General features: G+C 67.1%; 11 non-coding genes across 11 annotated transcripts; all 11 read right to left on the bottom strand.

Moving 5' to 3' along the window:
• Positions 1–771: 771 nt before the first annotated feature.
• On the bottom strand, positions 772–852 carry LOC131837478 (small nucleolar RNA SNORD115). The gene has a single exon (XR_009356076.1). It is a non-coding gene; the product is annotated as a small nucleolar RNA SNORD115 (small nucleolar RNA).
• A 1,596-nt stretch (positions 853–2,448) lies between these two features.
• Positions 2,449–2,529, bottom strand: LOC131837556 (small nucleolar RNA SNORD115). Its single transcript, XR_009356154.1, has one exon. It is a non-coding gene; the product is annotated as a small nucleolar RNA SNORD115 (small nucleolar RNA).
• Positions 2,530–4,121: 1,592 nt separating this feature from the next.
• On the bottom strand, positions 4,122–4,201 carry LOC131837657 (small nucleolar RNA SNORD115). Its single transcript, XR_009356252.1, has one exon. It is a non-coding gene; the product is annotated as a small nucleolar RNA SNORD115 (small nucleolar RNA).
• A 1,596-nt stretch (positions 4,202–5,797) lies between these two features.
• LOC131837660 (small nucleolar RNA SNORD115) lies at positions 5,798–5,878 on the bottom strand. Its single transcript, XR_009356255.1, has one exon. It is a non-coding gene; the product is annotated as a small nucleolar RNA SNORD115 (small nucleolar RNA).
• Positions 5,879–7,468: 1,590 nt separating this feature from the next.
• On the bottom strand, positions 7,469–7,549 carry LOC131837477 (small nucleolar RNA SNORD115). The gene has a single exon (XR_009356075.1). It is a non-coding gene; the product is annotated as a small nucleolar RNA SNORD115 (small nucleolar RNA).
• A 1,598-nt stretch (positions 7,550–9,147) lies between these two features.
• On the bottom strand, positions 9,148–9,228 carry LOC131837636 (small nucleolar RNA SNORD115). The gene has a single exon (XR_009356231.1). It is a non-coding gene; the product is annotated as a small nucleolar RNA SNORD115 (small nucleolar RNA).
• A 1,592-nt stretch (positions 9,229–10,820) lies between these two features.
• Positions 10,821–10,901, bottom strand: LOC131837476 (small nucleolar RNA SNORD115). Its single transcript, XR_009356074.1, has one exon. It is a non-coding gene; the product is annotated as a small nucleolar RNA SNORD115 (small nucleolar RNA).
• A 1,597-nt stretch (positions 10,902–12,498) lies between these two features.
• LOC131837555 (small nucleolar RNA SNORD115) lies at positions 12,499–12,579 on the bottom strand. Its single transcript, XR_009356153.1, has one exon. It is a non-coding gene; the product is annotated as a small nucleolar RNA SNORD115 (small nucleolar RNA).
• Positions 12,580–14,171: 1,592 nt separating this feature from the next.
• LOC131837475 (small nucleolar RNA SNORD115) lies at positions 14,172–14,252 on the bottom strand. Its single transcript, XR_009356073.1, has one exon. It is a non-coding gene; the product is annotated as a small nucleolar RNA SNORD115 (small nucleolar RNA).
• A 1,598-nt stretch (positions 14,253–15,850) lies between these two features.
• On the bottom strand, positions 15,851–15,931 carry LOC131837553 (small nucleolar RNA SNORD115). The gene has a single exon (XR_009356152.1). It is a non-coding gene; the product is annotated as a small nucleolar RNA SNORD115 (small nucleolar RNA).
• A 1,592-nt stretch (positions 15,932–17,523) lies between these two features.
• On the bottom strand, positions 17,524–17,604 carry LOC131837474 (small nucleolar RNA SNORD115). Its single transcript, XR_009356072.1, has one exon. It is a non-coding gene; the product is annotated as a small nucleolar RNA SNORD115 (small nucleolar RNA).
• Positions 17,605–17,996: the final 392 nt, after the last annotated feature.

Genomic DNA, 17,996 nt, shown 5'->3' with positions numbered 1-17,996 from the left:
AGCACAAGGAATCCTCTTGCGCTCTTCGCAAGCAGCCTGGTGGGGTCTCCAACGCCTTGGGCGTCTGCGCTGTGGGGCGGGATCTCAGGCCTCGTCAGCCCGCGGAAACAAGCCAAGTCCCGGGCCTCGAGCAACACCCCGTGGCAGAAGAGCACAGAAGCTTCTGAGACCACTAGTCTCACGTCCACTACGTTCGTAGGCCCAAGAGACACGCCCAGATGGATCAGGGGGCCTCAGGGTCCCCTGATCCTATGGCGGCCACTCTGCCCTTTCCGGGTCTTGCCAGCCACCCGGCCCCACGCTCGCGTTCCCTGCCCCTGGGATGGCTCAAGGGCACCCGCTCCCGGGGTGGCCCACGACGTCTGGACCACGAGGACCGCCACCCCACGCCCACGGCCTCTGCAGAATCACTGCTGGGCTACCCGCTTCCCAAGGCGTCTCGGGCCTCCCTCCGAGCCCAAGGCTTCCGCTCCCCTCTGCTGCATGTCGACACACCGAGGACCTAGCCGGCCAGGCCCGCCGAAGGACACGAGGAGACGAGGATGGCGAAGCCCTGGCTCCCGGGGAACTGTCCTGGGAAGGGGATTGGGGCGGTGGGCCAGCTTGAGTGCCAGAAAACCCCCGTGGGCACGCGCAGAGGCGCCTGGGCTCCGGGCCCAACGCGCGGAGACGCTCGAGCTTTCGTTCTCCTCTAGCGCCCAACTGCAGCAGCGCGCCCTCAAATGCCCTGAGGGTCTGGGGGATGCTGATCCCCGCACGGTCCCCTGCACTGGGCCTCAGCGTAATCCTATTGAGCATGATTTTTAGGTCATCATCGCTCTTCGAGACCATATGAGTTCTCATCATTGACCCAAGCAAGCCGGGGGCGACGCGTGAGGTCCCTGCCCACCCGGAACCCCTCCTTACCGAGGGAGCGGTCGGGACGGCGCCATGCCCCGGCGATCCGAGACACGGGCCCTTTGGGCGGGGCTGGGAGAAGCCAGACTTGGTCGTCCAGGCGAGATCCTCCCTGGGGGACGGGGTTCTAAGGACAGAGGGAGAGGCCAGCTGTCAGAACGGCCTGCTCTGTGGCTCGTGCCCCATGCGGCCACGATCGTTCACGCCCGAAGCCCTGGCCGCTGCTGGCCAGGCGGGTGGAGGAACGAACGACCCAAGGCTCGGAGCCGCCGCAAGCAAGGAAAAGGGCCCTGGGGAGCCGCTGTACATCCCTGGGCCTCCAGAAACTGTGGAGATCAGGGCCCCTGTGGGAACCACCCCTTGCTAAGAAAGGCCCCACAACGTGGGCGGGAACACTAGGTTATCGAGTGCCCCCCCCCGATGCCTCCCGGGCCCCGAGCCAACGGGGGCGGCCCCAGAACTTATGGCCAGGCAGACGCCAACCCCAGATTGGCCCGGCTGCCGTCCGTGCATCCGGGCGCTGGCACTAGCAGCCAACGTTGGCCCACATGCACCGACGGTCCACGTCTGGAGAGGGAGTCGCGGGTCACGGTCTCCCGCCAGCGGGAGGCAGGGGACCAATGCCCGCCCTGCAACAGGGTCCAGAGTCTCCCCGCGTGGCGGCCCCTCCTCTGAGGGCCTGACCCGACAGGCTCTCGCCCAATGCCCGCTGTGGCCTGGGGCTCGCCCATTCTTGCCCACGTCCAGCCAAACCATGCTCCATCGGCAGCCCAAGCAAACATCGAGGGCTGTACTTCAGCAGCCTCCCAGGCTCCCAAAGTCCTTGGGAGTCTGGTGCCTAGGGCAGGAGCTCTGCCCGCTCCAGCCCCAAGAAACATGCGCTGGGGTTGGCTCGAGCAACCGCCACTCGCTGAGGGGGACAGAAGTCCCTGACGCCAAGGGTCTCCCGAACCCGTCTCCTCACGGGCGCACAGGACACAAAGGGAGGTCCAAGGAGGCCTCAGGGCCACGCGGATCTATGGCGGCATCCCCCCGGGATCCAGTCCCGGCCAGTTCCCGCGGCCCAACGTTCGCGTTCCCTGCACCTGGGATGGCTCAAGGGAGCCTGATCACGCGCCAGCCAACGCTGTGTGGACAACGGGGGCCTCCACCCGTAGCTCAGTGGTGGAGCCAGAGCCCCGTGCCGTGACTCTGGCTTCGCGGACGACGCCCATGGCGCCTGCCATCTCCCGCCAGGCCCAGAGTCTCCCACTCACCTGTCGTGGCCAACGCCGCGCCTACCACCTGGCGCCCAAGGCCCGCTGCAAGACACAAGGAGACAAGGGTTCCTAAGGCATGGCTCCCAGGGAGCTGTCCAGGGGAGGGGAGGGGATTCAGTCTCTAGGCCGGGTGGGCTGCCTCCACACCTCGAGGGGCCCCTGACGTGCACGGGCTTTCCAGGGCAGGAGCAGGGATCCCCGGGGGATCCTTGGCCTCAAGCTCCCAACGGCAGCGCCCCTCCAGGGCCCCGAGGCTCCGGGGGATGCTGATCCCGGCACAGACGCCTGCATTGGGCCTCAGCGTAATCCTATTGAGCATGATTTTTAGGTCATCACCGCTCTTCGAGACCATTTGAGTTGTCATCATTGACCCAAGCAGGTTGGCGGCGATGCGTGCGGTCGCGTCGCCCCCAGAACCTGCTTACCGGGGCTGCGTGGCGGACTGCGCCATGGGCCGGGGTCCTGAGACATTGGACCTGTGGGCAGGGCCGGGCCAGGCAAGACGAGCTGGTGCGGGCGTTCTCCCCGCTTGTGGATGCGGTTCTGAGGAGAGACGGAGAGACCAGCTGTCCAAAAGCCCTGGTCCGGGGCACCGGCCGGACGGCCGAGGGCTACCTTTCCCAACGTCCTGGCCGGTGGGGGCCGGGCATACGGCCGACCCACGCATGGCTGATGTGCGAGACGACGGAGCAGGGCCCAGGGCCCCAGCTGCCCTTACCAGGGCATCCCCAAACAAGGGAGATCTAGGCCCCTGTGTCAGCACCACCGTCGGCAGAACGGTCCGTGAACATGGCACGGAGCACAGGGTTTTGACGTGTCCCCGCTGTCTCCCTTGCACGGGAGCCGAGGGGGGCGGTCAGGGACTTGTGGCCAGGACGCCGCCCACCCACCCATGGTCCCACCTGGGAGCCAAGGATCGGAGCCCCTACCCTGGAAGCCCAAGGTGGCTCGGGCCCACGGCTGCTCCAGGGCCGAGCTCTGAATGCCAGGTCGCTGTCCACCACTACGGACAGGCACACCACCCACCGGCTGCCCTGGGCGAGGTACCCGACTCTCGCCGTGCAGCGCCGCTTCGTCAGGACCCGGTCCCCGGTGCTTGAGAGCCTCCGGAGAGAGGCTCCGACCCAATGGCTGCAAGGGCCTGGCCCTCGCAGATTCCGCCCCGTAGCCCCGTGGAACCCGGCTGTCTCGCGAGCACAAGGAATCCTCTTGCGCTCTTGGCAAGCAGCCTGGTGGGGTCTCCAACGCCTTGGGCGTCTGCGCTGTGGGGCGGGAGCTCAGGCCTCGTCAGCCCGCGGAAACAAGCCAAGTCCCGGGCCTCGAGCAACACCCCGTGGCAGAAGATCACAGAAGCTTCTGAGACCACAAGTCTCACGTCCACTACGTTCGTAGGCCCACGAGACACGCCCAGATGGATCAGGGGGCCTCAGGGTCCCCTGATCCTATGGCGGCCACTCTGCGCTTTCCGGGTCTTGCCAGCCACCCGGCCCCACGCTCGCGTTCCCTGCCCCTGGGATGGCTCAAGGGCCCCCGCTCCAGGGGTGGCCCACGACGTCTGGACCACGAGGACCGCCACCCCAAGCCCACGGCCTGCTGCAGAGTCACTGCTGGGCTACCCGCTTCCCAAGGCGTCTCGGGCCTCCCTCCGAGCCCAAGGCTTCCGCTGACCTCTGCTGCATGTCGACACACCGAGGACCTAGCCGGCCAGGCCCGCCGAAGGACACGAGGAGACGAGGATGGCGAAGCCCTGGCTCCCGGGGAGCTGTCCTGGGAAGGGGATTGGGGCGGTGGGCCAGCTTGAGTGCCTGAACACCCCCGTGGGCCCGCGCAGAGGCGCCTGGGCTCCGGGCCCAACGCGCACAGACGCTCGAGCGTTCGTTCTCCTCTAGCGCCCAGCTGCAGCAGCGCGCCCTCAAATGCCCCGAGGGTCTGGGGGCTGCTGATCCCCGCACGGTCCCCTGCACTGGGCTTCAGCGTAATCCTATTGAGCATGATTTTAAGTCATCATCGCTCTTCGAGAACATATGAGTTCTCATCATTGACCCAAGCAAGCCGGGGGCGACGCGTGAGGTCCCTGCCCACCCGGAACCCCTCCTTACCGAGGGAGCGGTCGGGACGGCGCCATGCCCCGGCGATCCGAGACACGGGCCCTTTGGGCGGGGCTGGGAGAAGCCAGACTTGGTCGTCAAGGCGAGATCCTCCCTGGGGGACGGGGTTCTAAGGACAGAGGGAGAGGCCAGCTGTCAGAACGGCCTGCTCTGTGGCTCGTGCCCCATGCGGCCACGATCGGTCACGCCCGAAGCCCTGGCCGCTGCTGGCCAGGCGGGTGGAGGAACGAACGACCCAAGGCTCGGAGCCGCCGCAAGCAAGGAAAAGGGCCCTGGGGAGCCGCTGTACGTCCCTGGGCCTCCAGAAACTGTGGAGATCAGGGCCCCTGTGGGAACCACCCCTTGCTAAGAAAGGCCCCACAACGTGGGCGGGAACACTAGGTTATCGAGTGCCCCCGTCCCGATGCCTCCCGGGCCCCGAGCAAACGGGGGCGGCCCCAGAACTTATGGCCAGGCAGACGCCAACCCCAGATTGGCCCGGCTGCCGTCCGTGCTTCCGGGCGCTGGCACTCGCAGCCAACGTTGGCCCCCATGCCCCGACGGTCCGAGTCTGGAGAGGGAGTTCGAGTCACGGTCTCCCGCCAGCGGGAGGCAGGGGACCAATGCCCGCCCTGCAACAGGGTCCGGAGTCTCCCCGCGTGGCGGCCCCTCCTCTGGGGGCCTGGCCCGACAAGCTCTCGCCCAATGCCCGCTGTGGCCTGGGGCTCGCACATTCTTGCCCACGTCGAGCCAAACCATGCTCCATCGGCAGCCCAAGAAAACATCGAGGGCTCTACTTCAGCAGCCTCCCAGGCTCCCAAAGTCCTTGGGAGTCTGGTGCCTAGGGCAGGAGCTCTGCCCGCTCCAGCCCCAAGAAACATGCGCTGGGGTTGGCTCGAGCAACCGCCACTCGCTGAGGGGGACAGAAGTCCCTGACGCCAAGGGTCTCCCGAACCCGTCTCCTCACGGGCGCACAGGACACAAAGGGATGTCCAAGGAGGCCTCAGGGCCACGCGGATCTATGGCGGCATCCAACCGGGATCCAGTCCCGGCCAGTTCCCGCGGCCCAACGTTCGCGTTCCCTGCACCTGGGATGGCTCAAGGGAGCCTGATCACGCGCCAGCCAACGCTGTGTGGACAACGGGGGCCTCCACCCGTAGCTCAGTGGTGGAGCCAGAGCCCCGTGCCGTGACTCTGGCTTCGCGGACGACGCACATGGCGCCTGCCAACTCCCGCCAGGCCCAGAGTCTCCCACTCACCTGTCGTGGCCAACGCCGCGCCTACCACCTGGCGCCCAAGGCCTGCTGCAAGACACAAGGAGACAAGGGTTCCTAAGGCATGGCTCCCAGGGAGCTGTCCAGGGGAGGGGAGGGGATTCAGTCTCTAGGCCGGGTGGGCTGCCTCCACACCTCGAGGGGCCCCTGACGTGCACGGGCTTTCCAGGGCAGGAGCAGGGATCCCCGGGGGATCCTTGGCCTCAAGCTCCCAACGGCAGCGCCCCTCCAGGGCCCCGAGGCTCCTGGGGATGCAGATCCCGGCACAGACGCCTGCATTAAGCCTCAGCGTAATCCTATTGAGCATGATTTTTAGGTCATCACCGCTCTTCGAGACCATTTGAGTTGTCATCATGGACCCAAGCAGGTTGGCGGCGATGCGTGCGGTCGCGTCGCCCCCAGAACCTGCTTACCGCGGCTGCGTGGCGGACTGCGCCATGGGCCGGGGTCCTGAGACATTGGACCTGTGGGCAGGGCCGGGCCAGGCAAGACGAGCTGGTGCGGGCGTTCTCCCCGCTTGTGGATGCGGTTCTGAGGAGAGACGTAGAGACCAGCTGTCCAAAAGCCCAGGTCCGGGGCACCGGCCGGACGGCCGAGGGCTACCTTTCCCAACGTCCTGGCCGGTGTGGTCCGGGCATACGGCCGACCCATGCATGGCTGATGTGCGAGACGACGCAGCAGGGCCAGGGCCCCAGCTGCCCTTACCAGGGCATCCCCAAACAAGGGAGATCTAGGCCCCTGTGTCAGCACCACCGTCGGCAGAACGGTCCGTGAACATGGCACGGAGCACAGGGTTTTGACGTGTCCCCGCTGTCTCCCTTGCACGGGAGCCGAGGGGGGCGGTGAGGGACTTGTGGCCAGGACGCCGCCCACCCACCCATGGTCCCACCTGGGAGCCAAGGATCGGAGCCCCTACCCTGGAAGCCCAAGGTGGCTCTGGCCCACGGCTGCCCCAGGGCCGAGCTCGGAATGCCAGGTCGCTGTCCACCACTACGGCCAGGCACACCACCCACCGGCTGCCCTGGGCGAGGTACCCGACTCTCGCCGTGCAGCGCCGCTTCGTCTGGACCCGGTCCCCGGTGCTTGAGAGCCTCTGGAGAGAGGCTCCGACCCAATGGCTGCAAGGGCCTGGCCCTCGCAGATTCCGCCCCGTAGCCCCGTGGAACCCGGCTGTCTCGCGAGAAGAAGGAATCCTCTTGCGCACTTTGCAAGCAGCCTGGTGGGGTCTCCAACGCCTTGGGCGTCTGCGCTGTGGGGCGGGAGCTCAGGCCTCGTCAGCCCGCGGAAACAAGCCAAGTCCCGGGCCTCGAGCAACACCCCGTGGCAGAAGAGCACAGAAGCTTCTGAGACCACTAGTCTCACGTCCACTACGTTCATAGGCCCACGAGACACACCCAGATGGATCAGGGGACCTCAGGGTCCCCTGATCCTATGGCAGCCACTCTGCGCTTTCCGGGTATTGCCAGCCACCCGGCCCCACGCTCGCGTTCCCTGCCCCTGGGATGGCTCAAGGGCACCCGCTCCCGGGGTGGCCCACGACGTCTGGACCACGAGGACCGCCACCCCACGCCCACGGCCTGCTGCAGAGTCACTGCTGGGCTACCCGCTTCCCAAGGCGTCTCGGGCCTCCCTCCGAGCCCAAGGCTTCCGCTCCCCTCTGCTGTATGTCGACACACCGAGGACCTAGCCGGCCAGGCCCGCCGAAGGACACGAGGAGACGAGGATGGCGAAGCCCTGGCTCCCGGGGAACTGTCCTGGGAAGGGGATTGGGGCGGTGGGCCAGCTTGAGTGCCAGAACACCCCCGTGGGCACGCGCAGAGGCGCCTGGGCTCCGGGCCCAACGCGCGGAGACGCTCGAGCGTTCGTTCTCCTCTAGCGCCCAACTGCAGCAGCGCGCCCTAAATGCCCTGAGGGTCTGGGGGCTGCTGATCCCCGCACGGTCCCCTGCACTGGGCCTCAGCGTAATCCTATTGAGCATGATTTTTAGGTCATCATCGCTCTTCGAGACCATATGAGTTCTCATCATTGACCCAAGCAAGCCGGGGGCGACTCGTGAGGTCCCTGCCCACCCGGAACCCCTCCTTACCGAGGGAGCGGTCGGGACGGCGCCATGCCCCGGCGATCCGAGACTCGGGCCCTTTGGGCGGGGCTGGGAGAAGCCAGACTTGGTCGTCCAGGCGAGATCCTCCCTGGGGGACGGGGTTCTAAGGACAGAGGGAGAGGCCAGCTGTCAGAACGGCCTGCTCTGTGGCTCGTGCCCCATGCGGCCACGATCGGTCACGCCCGAAGCCCTGGCCGCTGCTGGCCAGGCGGGTGGAGGAACGAACGACCCAAGGCTCGGAGCCGCCGCAAGCAAGGAAAAGGGCCCTGGGGAGCCGCTGTACATCCCTGGGCCTCCAGAAACTGTGGAGATCAGGGCCCCTGTGGGAACCACCCCTTGCTAAGAAAGGCCCCACAACGTGGGCGGGAACACTAGGTTATCGAGTTACCCCCCCCCCCGATGCCTCCCGGGCCCCGAGCCACCGGGGGCGGCCCCAGAACTTATGGCCAGGCAGACGCCAACCCCAGATTGGCCCGGCTGCCGTCCGTGCATCCGGGCGCTGGCACGAGCAGCCAACGTTGGCCCACATGCCCCGACGGTCCACGTCTGGAGAGGGAGTCGCGGGTCACGGTCTCCCGCCAGCGGGAGGCAGGGGACCAATGCCCGCCCTGCAACAGGGTCCGGAGTCTCCCCGCGTGGCGGCCCCTCCTCTGGGGGCTGGCCCGACAGGCTCTCGCCCAATGCCCGCTGTGGCCTGGGGCTCGCCCATTCTTGCCCACGTCCAGCCAAACCATGCTCCATCGGCAGCCCAAGCAAACATCGAGGGCTGTACTTCAGCAGCCTCCCAGGCTCCCAAAGTCCTTGGGAGTCTGGTGCCTAGGGCAGGAGCTCTGCCCGCTCCAGCCCCAAGAAACATGCGCTGGGGTTGGCTCGAGCAACCGCCACTCGCTGAGGGGGACAGAAGTCCCTGACGCCAAGGGTCTCCCGAACCCGTCTCCTCACGGGCGCACAGGACACAAAGGGAGGTCCAAGGAGGCCTCAGGGCCACGCGGATCTATGGCGGCATCCCCCCGGGATCCAGTCCCGGCCAGTTCCCGCGGCCCAACGTTCGCGTTCCCTGCACCTGGGATGGCTCAAGGGAGCCTGATCACGCGCCAGCCAACGCTGTGTGGACAACGGGGGCCTCCACCCGTAGCTCAGTGGTGGAGCCAGAGCCCCGTGCCGTGACTCTGGCTTCGCGGACGACGCCCATGGCGCCTGCCATCTCCCGCCAGGCCCAGAGTCTCCCACTCACCTGTCGTGGCCAACGCCGCGCCTACCACCTGGCGCCCAAGGCCCGCTGCAAGACACAAGGAGACAAGGGTTCCTAAGGCATGGCTCCCAGGGAGCTGTCCAGGGGAGGGGAGGGGATTCAGTCTCTAGGCCGGGTGGGCTGCCTCCACACCTCGAGGGGCCCCTGACGTGCACGGGCTTTCCAGGGCAGGAGCAGGGATCCCCGGGGGATCCTTGGCCTCAAGCTCCCAACGGCAGCGCCCCTCCAGGGCCCCGAGGCTCCGGGGGATACTGATCCCGGCACAGACGCCTGCATTGGGCCTCAGCGTAATCCTATTGAGCATGATTTTTAGGTCATCACCGCACTTCGAGACCATTTGAGTTGTCATCATTGACCCAAGCAGGTTGGCGGCGATGCGTGCGGTCGCGTCGCCCCCAGAACCTGCTTACCGGGGCTGCGTCGAGGACTGCGCCATGGGCCGGGGTCCTGAGACATTGGACCTGTGGGCAGGGCCGGGCCGGGCAAGACGAGCTGGTGCGGGCGATCTCCCCGCTTGTGGATGCGGTTCTGAGGAGAGACGGAGAGACCAGCTGTCCAAAAGCCCTGGTCCGGGGCACCGGCGGGACGGCCGAGGGCTACCTTTCCCAACGTCCTGGCCGGTGGGGGCCGGGCATACGGCCGACCCACGCATGGCTGATGTGCGAGACGACGGAGCAGGGCCCAGGGCCCCAGCTGCCCTTACCAGGGATTCCCCAAACAAGGGTTATCTAGGCCCCTGTGTCAGCACCACCGTTGGCAGAACGGTCCGTGAACATGGCACGGAGCACAGGGTTTTGACGTGTCTCCGCTGTCTCCCTTGCACGGGAGCCGAGGGGGGCGGTCAGGGACTTGTGGCCAGGACGCCGCCCACCCACCCATGGTCCCACCTGGGAGCCAAGGATCGGAGCCCCTACCCTGGAAGCCCAAGGTGGCTCGGGCCCACGGCTGCCCCAGGGCCGAGCTCGGAATTCCAGGTCGCTGTCCACCACTACGGCCAGGCACACCACCCACCGGCTGCCCTGGGCGAGGTACCCGACTCTCGCCGTGCAGCGCCGCTTCGTCAGGACCCGGTCCCCGGTGCTTGAGAGCCTCCGGAGAGAGGCTCCGACCCAATGGCTGCAAGGGCCTGGCACTCGCAGATTCCGCCCCGTAGCCCTGTGGAACCCGGCTGTGTCGCGAGCACAAGGTATCCTCTTGCGCTCTTCGCAAGCAGCCTGGTGGGGTCTCCAACGCCTTGGGCGTCTGCGCTGTGGGGCAGGAGCTCAGGCCTCGTCAGCCCGCGGAAACAAGCCAAGTCCCGGGCCTCGAGCAACACCCCGTGGCAGAAGATCACAGAAGCTTCTGAGACCACAAGTCTCACGTCCACTACGTTCGTAGGCCCACGAGACACGCCCAGATGGATCAGGGGGCCTCAGGGTCCCCTGATCCTATGGCGGCCACTCTGCGCTTTCCGGGTCTTGCCAGCCACCCGGCACCACGCTCGCGTTCCCTGCCCCTGGGATGGCTCAAGGGCACCCGCTCCCGGGGTGGCCCACGACGTCTGTACCACGAGGACCGCCACCCCAAGCCCACGGCCTGCTGCAGAGTCACTGCTGGGCTACCCGCTTCCCAAGGCGTCTCGGGCCTCCCTCCGAGCCCAAGGCTTCCGCTCACCTCTGCTGCATGTCGACACACCGAGGACCTAGCCGGCCAGGCCCGCCGAAGGACACGAGGAGACGAGGATGGCGAAGCCCTGGCTCCCGGGGAGCTGTCCTGGGAAGGGGATTGGGACGGTGGGCCAGCTTGAGTGCCAGAACACCCCCGTGGGCACGCGCAGAGGCGCCTGGGCTCCGGGCCCAACGCGCGGAGACGCTCGAGCGTTCGTTCTCCTCTAGCGCCCAACTGCAGCAGCGCGCCCTCAAATGCCCTGAGGGTCTGGGGGCTGCTGATCCCCGCACGGTCCCCTGCACTGGGCCTCAGCGTAATCCTATTGAGCATGATTTTTAGGTCATCATCGCTCTTCGAGACCATATGAGTTCTCATCATTGACCCAAGCAAGCCGGGGGCGACGCGTGAGGTCCCTGCCCACCCAGAACCCCTCCTTACCGAGGGAGCGGTCGGGACGGCGCCATGCCCCGGCGATCCGAGACACGGGCCCTTTGGGCGGGGCTGGGAGAAGCCAGACTTGGTCGTCCAGGCGAGATCCTCCCTGGGGGACGGGGTTCTAAGGACAGAGGGAGAGGCCAGCTGTCAGAACGGCCTGCTCTGTGGCTCGTGCCCCATGCGGCCACGATCGTTCACGCCCGAAGCCCTGGCCGCTGCTGGCCAGCCGGGTGGAGGAACGAACGACCCAAGGCTCGGAGCCGCCGCAAGCAAGGAAAAGGGCCCTGGGGAGCCGCTGTACATCCCTGGGCCTCCAGAAACTGTGGAGATCAGGGCCCCTGTGGGAACCACCCCTTGCTAAGAAAGGCCCCACAACGTGGGCGGGAACACTAGGTTATCGAGTGCCCCCCGCCCGATGACTCCGGGGCCCCGAGCCAACGGGGGCGGCCCCAGAACTTATGGCCAGGCAGACGCCAACCCCAGATTGGCCCGGCTGCCGTCCGTGCATCCGGGCGCTGGCACGAGCAGCCAACGTTGGCCCACATGCCCCGACGGACCACGTCTGGAGAGGGAGTCGCGGGTCACGGTCTCCCGCCAGCGGGAGGCAGGGGACCAATGCCCGCCCTGCAACAGGGTCCAGAGTCTCCCCGCGTGGCGGCCCCTCCTCTGAGGGCCTGACCCGACAGGCTCTCGCCCAATGCCCGCTGTGGCCTGGGGCTCGCCCATTCTTGCCCACGTCCAGCCAAACCATGCTCCATCGGCAGCCCAAGCAAACATCGAGGGCTGTACTTCAGCAGCCTCCCAGGCTCCCAGAGTCCTTGGGAGTCTGGTGCCTAGGGCAGGAGCTCTGCCCGCTCCCGCCCCAAGAAACATGCGCTGGGGTTGGCTCGAGCAACCGCCACTCGCTGAGGGGGACAGAAGTCCCTGACGCCAAGGGTCTCCCGAACCCGTCTCCTCACGGGCGCACAGGACACAAAGGGAGGTCCAAGGAGGCCTCAGGGCCACGCGGATCTATGGCGGCATCCCCCCGGGATCCAGTCCCGGCCAGTTCCCGCGGCCCAACGTTCGCGTTCCCTGCACCTGGGATGGCTCAAGGGAGCCTGATCACGCGCCAGCCAACGCTGTGTGGACAACGGGGGCCTCCACCCGTAGCTCAGTGGTGGAGCCAGAGCCCCGTGCCGTGACTCTGGCTTCGCGGACTACGCCCATGGCGCCTGCCATCTCCCGCCAGGCCCAGAGTCTCCCACTCACCTGTCGTGGCCAACGCCGCGCCTACCACCTGGCGCCCAAGGCCCGCTGCAAGACACAAGGAGACAAGGGTTCCTAAGGCATGGCTCCCAGGGAGCTGTCCAGGGGAGGGGAGGGGATTCAGTCTCTAGGCCGGGTGGGCTGCCTCCACACCTCGAGGGGCCCCTGACGTGCACGGGCTTTCCAGGGCAGGAGCAGGGATCCCCGGGGGATCCTTGGCCTCAAGCTCCCAACGGCAGCGCCCCTCCAGGGCACCGAGGCTCCGGGGGATGCTGATCCCGGCACAGACGCCTGCATTGGGCCTCAGCGTAATCCTATTGAGCATGATTTTTAGGTCATCACCGCTCTTCGAGACCATTTGAGTTGTCATCATTGACCCAAGCAGGTTGGCGGCGATGCGTGCGGTCGCGTCGCCCCCAGAACCTGCTTACCGGGGCTGCGTGGCGGACTGCGCCATGGGCCGGGGTCCTGAGACATTGGACCTGTGGGCAGGGCCGGGCCAGGCAAGACGAGCTGGTGCGGGCGTTCTCCCCGCTTGTGGATGCGGTTCTGAGGAGAGACGGAGAGACCAGCTGTCCAAAAGCCCTGGTCCGGGGCACCGGCCGGACGGCCGAGTGCTACCTTTCCCAACGTCTTGGCCGGTGTGGTCCGGGCATACGGCCGACCGACGCATGGCTGATGTGCGAGACGACGGAGCAGGGCCCAGGGCCCCAGCTGCCCTTACCAGGGCATCACCAAACAAGGGAGATCTAGGTCCCTGTGTCAGCACCACCGTCGGCAGAACGGTCCGTGAACATGGCACGGAGCACAGGGTTTTGACGTGTCCCCGCTGTCTCCCTTGCTCGGGAGCCGAGGGGGGCGGTCAGGGACTTGTGGCCAGGACGCCGCCCACCCACCCATGGTCCCACCTGGGAGCCAAGGATCGGAGCCCCTACCCTGGAAGCTCAAGGTGGCTCGGGCCCACGGCTGCCCCAGGGCCGAGCTCGGAATGCCAGGTCGCTGTCCACCAATACGGCCAGGCACACCACCCACCGGCTGCCCTGGGCGAGGTACCCGACTCTCGCCGTGCAGCGCCGCTTCGTCAGGACCCGGTCCCCGGTGCTTGAGAGCCTCCGGAGAGAGGCTCCGACCCAATGGCTGCAAGGGCCTGGCCCTCGCAGATTCCGCCCCGTAGCCCCGTGGAACCCGGCTGTCTCGCGAGCACAAGGAATCCTCTTGCGCTCTTCGCAAGCAGCCTGGTGGGGTCACCAACGCCTTGGGCGTCTGCGCTGTGGGGCGGGAGCTCAGGCATCGTCAGCCCGCGGAAACAAGCCAAGTCCCGGGCCTCGAGCAACACCCCGTGGCAGAAGATCACAGAAGCTTCTGAGACCACAAGTCTCACGTCCACTACGTTCGTAGGCCCACGAGACACGCCCAGATGGATCAGGGGGCCTCAGGGTCCCCTGATCCTATGGCGGCCACTCTACGCTTTCCGGGTCTTGCCAACCACCCGGCCCCACGCTCGCGTTCCCTGCCCCTGGGATGGCTCAAGGGCACCCGCTCCCGGGGTGGCCCACGACGTCTGGACCACGAGGACCGCCACCCCAAGCCCACGGCCAGCTGCAGAGTCACTGCTGGGCTACCCGCTTCCCAAGGCGTCTCGGGCCTCCCTCCGAGCCCAAGGCTTCCGCTCACCTCTGCTGCATGTCGACACACCGAGGACCTAGCCGGCCAGGCCCGCCGAAGGACACGAGGAGACGAGGATGGCGAAGCCCTGGCTCCCGGGGAGCTGTCCTGGGAAGGGGATTGGGGCGGTGGGCCAGCTTGAGTGCCAGAACACCCCCGTGGGCACGCGCAGAGGCGCCTGGGCTCCGGGCCCAACGCGCGGAGACGCTCGAGCATTCGTTCTCCTCTAGCGCCCAGCTGCAGCAGCGCGCCCTCAAATGCCCCGAGGGTCTGGGGGCTGCTGATCCCCGCACGGACCCCTGCACTGGGCCTCAGCGTAATCCTATTGAGCATGATTTTTAGGTCATCATCGCTCTTCGAGACCATATGAGTTCTCATCATTGACCCAAGCAAGCCGGGGGCGACGCGTGAGGTCCCTGCCCACCCGGAACCCCTCCTTACCGAGGGAGCGGTCGGGACGGCGCCATGCCCCGGCGATCTGAGACACAGGCCCTTTGGGCGGGGATGGGAGAAGCCAGACTTGGTCGTCAAGGCGAGATCCTCCCTGGGGGACGGGGATCTAAGGACAGAGGGAGAGGCCAGCTGTCAGATCGGCCTGCTCTGTGGCTCGTACCCCATGCGGCCACGATCGGTCACGCCCGAATCCCTGGCCGCTGCTGGCCAGGCGGGTGGAGGAACGAACGACCCAAGGCTCGGAGCCGCCGCAAGCAAGGAAAAGGGCCCTGGGGAGCCGCTGTACATCCCTGGGCCTCCAGAAACTGTGGAGATCAGGGCCCCTGTGGGAACCACCCCTTGCTAAGAAAGGCCCCACAACGTGGGCGGGAACACTAGGTTATCGAGTGCCCCCCCCCCCGATGCCTCCCGGGCCCCGAGCCAACGGGGGCGGCCCCAGAACTTATGGCCAGGCAGACGCCAACCCCAGATTGGCCCGGCTGCCGTCCTTGCATCCGGGCGCTGGCACTAGCAGCCAACGTTGGCCCACATGCCCCGACGGTCCACGTCTGGAGAGGGAGTCGCGGGTCACGGTCTCCCGCCAGCGGGAGGCAGGGGACCAATGCCCGCCCTGCAACAGGGTCCAGAGTCTCCCCGCGTGGCGGCCCCTCCTCTGGGGGCCTGACCCGACAGGCTCTCGCCCAATGCCCGCTGTGGCCTGGGGCTCGCCCATTCTTGCCCACGTCCAGCCAAACCATGCTCCATCGACAGCCCAAGCAAACATCGAGGGCTGTACTTCAGCAGCCTCCCAGGCTCCCAAAGTCCTTGGGAGTGTGGTGCCTAGGGCAGGAGCTCTGCCCGCTCCAGCCCCAAGAAACATGCGCTGGGCTTGGCTCGAGCAACCGCCACTCGCTGAGCGGGACAGAAGTCCCTGACGCCAAGGGTCTCCCGAACCCGTCTCCTCACGGGCGCACAGGACACAAAGGGAGGTCCAAGGAGGCCTCAGGGCCACGCGGATCTATGGCGGCATCCCCCCGGGATCCAGTCCCGGCCAGTTCCCGCGGCCCAATGTTCGCGTTCCCTGCACCTGGGATGGCTCAAGGGAGCCTGATCACGCGCCAGCCAACGCTGTGTGGACAACGGGGGCCTCCACCCGTAGCTCCGTGGTGGAGCCAGAGCCCCGTGCCGTGACTCTGGCTTCGCGGACGACGCCCATGGCGCCTGCCATCTCCCGCCAGGCCCAGAGTCTCCCACTCACCTGTTGTGGCCAACGCCGCGCCTACCACCTGGCGCCCAAGGCCCGCTGCAAGACACAAGGAGACAAGGGTTCCTAAGGCATGGCTCCCAGGGAGCTGTCCAGGGGAGGGGAGGGGATTCAGTCTCTAGGCCGGGTGGGCTGCCTCCACACCTCGAGGGGCCCCTGACGTGCACGGCCTTTCCAGGGCAGGAGCAGGGATCCCCGTGGGATCCTTGGCCTCAAGCTCCCAACGGCAGCGCCCCTCCAGGGCCGCGAGGCTCCGGGGGATGCTGATCCCGGCACAGACCCCTGCATTGGGCCTCAGCGTAATCCTATTGAGCATGATTTTTAGGTCATCACCGCTCTTCGAGACCATTTGAGTTGTCATCATTGACCCAAGCAGGTTGGCGGCGATGCGTGCGGTCGCTTCGCCCCCAGAACCTGCTTACCGGGGCTGCGTGGCGGACTGCGCCATGGGCCGGGGTCCTGAGACATTGGACCTGTGGGCAGGGCCGGGCCAGGCAAGACGAGCTGGTGCGGGCGTTCTCCCCGCTTGTGGATGCGGTTCTGAGGAGAGACGGAGAGACCAGCTGTCCAAAAGCCCTGGTCCGGGGCACCGGCCGGACGGCCGAGGGCTACCTTTCCCAACGTCCTGGCCGGTGGGGGCCGGGCATACGGCCGACCCACGCATGGCTGATGTGCGAGACGACGGAGCAGGGCCCAGGGCCCCAGCTGCCCTTACCAGGGCATCCCCAAACAAGGGAGATCTAGGCCCCTGGGTCAGCACCACCGTCGGCAGAACGGTCCGTGAACATGGCACGGAGCACAGGGTTTTGACGTGTCCCCGCTGTCTCCCTTGCACGGGAGCCGAGCGGGGCGGTCAGGGACTTGTGGCCAGGACGCCGCCCACCCACCCATGGTCCCACCTGGGAGCCAAGGATCGGAGCCCCTACCCTGGAAGCCCAAGGTGGCTCGGGCCCACGGCTGCCCCAGGGCCGAGCTCGGAATGCCAGGTCGCTGTCCACCACTACGGCCAGGCACACCACCCACCGGCTGCCCTGGGCGAGGTACCCGACTCTCGCCGTGCAGCGCCGCTTCGTCAGGACTCGGTCCCCGGTGCTTGAGAGCCTCCGGAGTGAGGCTCCGACCCAATGGCTGCAAGGGCCTGGCCCTCGCAGATTCCGCCCCGTAGCCCCGTGAAACCCGGCTGTCTCGCGAGCACAAGGAATCCTCTTGCGCTCTTCGCAAGCAGCCTGGTGGGGTCTCCAACGCCTTGGGCGTCTGCGCTGTGGGGCGGGAGCTCAGGCCTCGTCAGCCCGCGGAAACAAGCCAAGACCCGGGCCACGAGCAACACCCCGTGGCAGAAGATCACAGAAGCTTCTGAGACCACAAGTCTCACGTCCACTACGTTCGTAGGCCCACGAGACACGCCCAGATGGATCAGGGGGCCTCAGGGTCCCCTGATCCTATGGCGGCCACTCTGCGCTTTCCGGGTCTTGCCAGCCACCCGGCCCAACGCTCGCGTTCCCTGCCCCTGGGATCGCTCAAGGGCACCCGCTCCCGGGGTGGCCCACGACGTCTGGACCACGAGGACCGCCACCCCAAGCCCACGGCCTGCTGCAGAGTCACTGCTGGGCTACCCGCTTCCCAAGGCGTCTCGGGCCTCCCTCCGAGCCCAAGGCTTCCGCTCACCTCTGCTGCATGTCGACACACCGAGGACCTAGCCGGCCAGGCCCGCCGAAGGACACGAGGAGACGAGGATGGCGAAGCCCTGGCTCCCGGGGAGCTGTCCTGGGAAGGGGATTGGGGCGGTGGGCCAGCTTGAGTGCCAGAACACCCCCGTGGGCACGCGCAGAGGCGCCTGGGCTCCGGGCCCAACGCGCGGAGACGCTCGAGCGTTCGTTCTCCTCTAGCGCCCAGCTGCAGCAGCGCGCCCTCAAATGCCCCGAGGGTCTGGGGGCTGCTGATCCCCGCGTGGTCCCCTGCACTGGGCCTCAGCGTAATCCTATTGAGCATGATTTTTAGGTCATCATCGCTCTTCGAGACCATATGAGTTCTCATCATTGACCCAAGCAAGCCGGGGGCGACGCGTGAGGTCCCTGCCCACCCGGAACCCCTCCTTACCGAGGGAGCGGTCGGGACGGCGCCATGCCCCGGCGATCCGAGACACGGGCCCTTTGGGCGGGGCTGGGAGAAGCCAGACTTGGTCGTCCAGGCGAGATCCTCCCTGGGGGACGGGGTTCTAAGGACAGAGGGAGAGGCCAGCTGTCAGAACGGCCTGCTCTGTGGCTCGTGCCCCATGCGGCCACGATCGGTCACGCCCGAAGCCCTGGCCGCTGCTGGCCAGGCGGGTGGAGGAACGAACGACCCAAGGCTCGGAGCCGCCGCAAGCAAGGAAAAGGGCCCTGGGGAGCCGCTGTACATCCCTGGGCCTCCAGAAACTGTGGAGATCAGGGCCCCTG

Source organism: Mustela lutreola, chromosome 7 (assembly GCF_030435805.1).
Source record: "Mustela lutreola isolate mMusLut2 chromosome 7, mMusLut2.pri, whole genome shotgun sequence".
NCBI lineage: Eukaryota > Metazoa > Chordata > Mammalia > Carnivora > Mustelidae > Mustela > Mustela lutreola.
The sequence above is the reverse complement of the archived record's forward strand: the minus strand, read 5'-3'. Positions and strand labels throughout refer to the sequence as shown.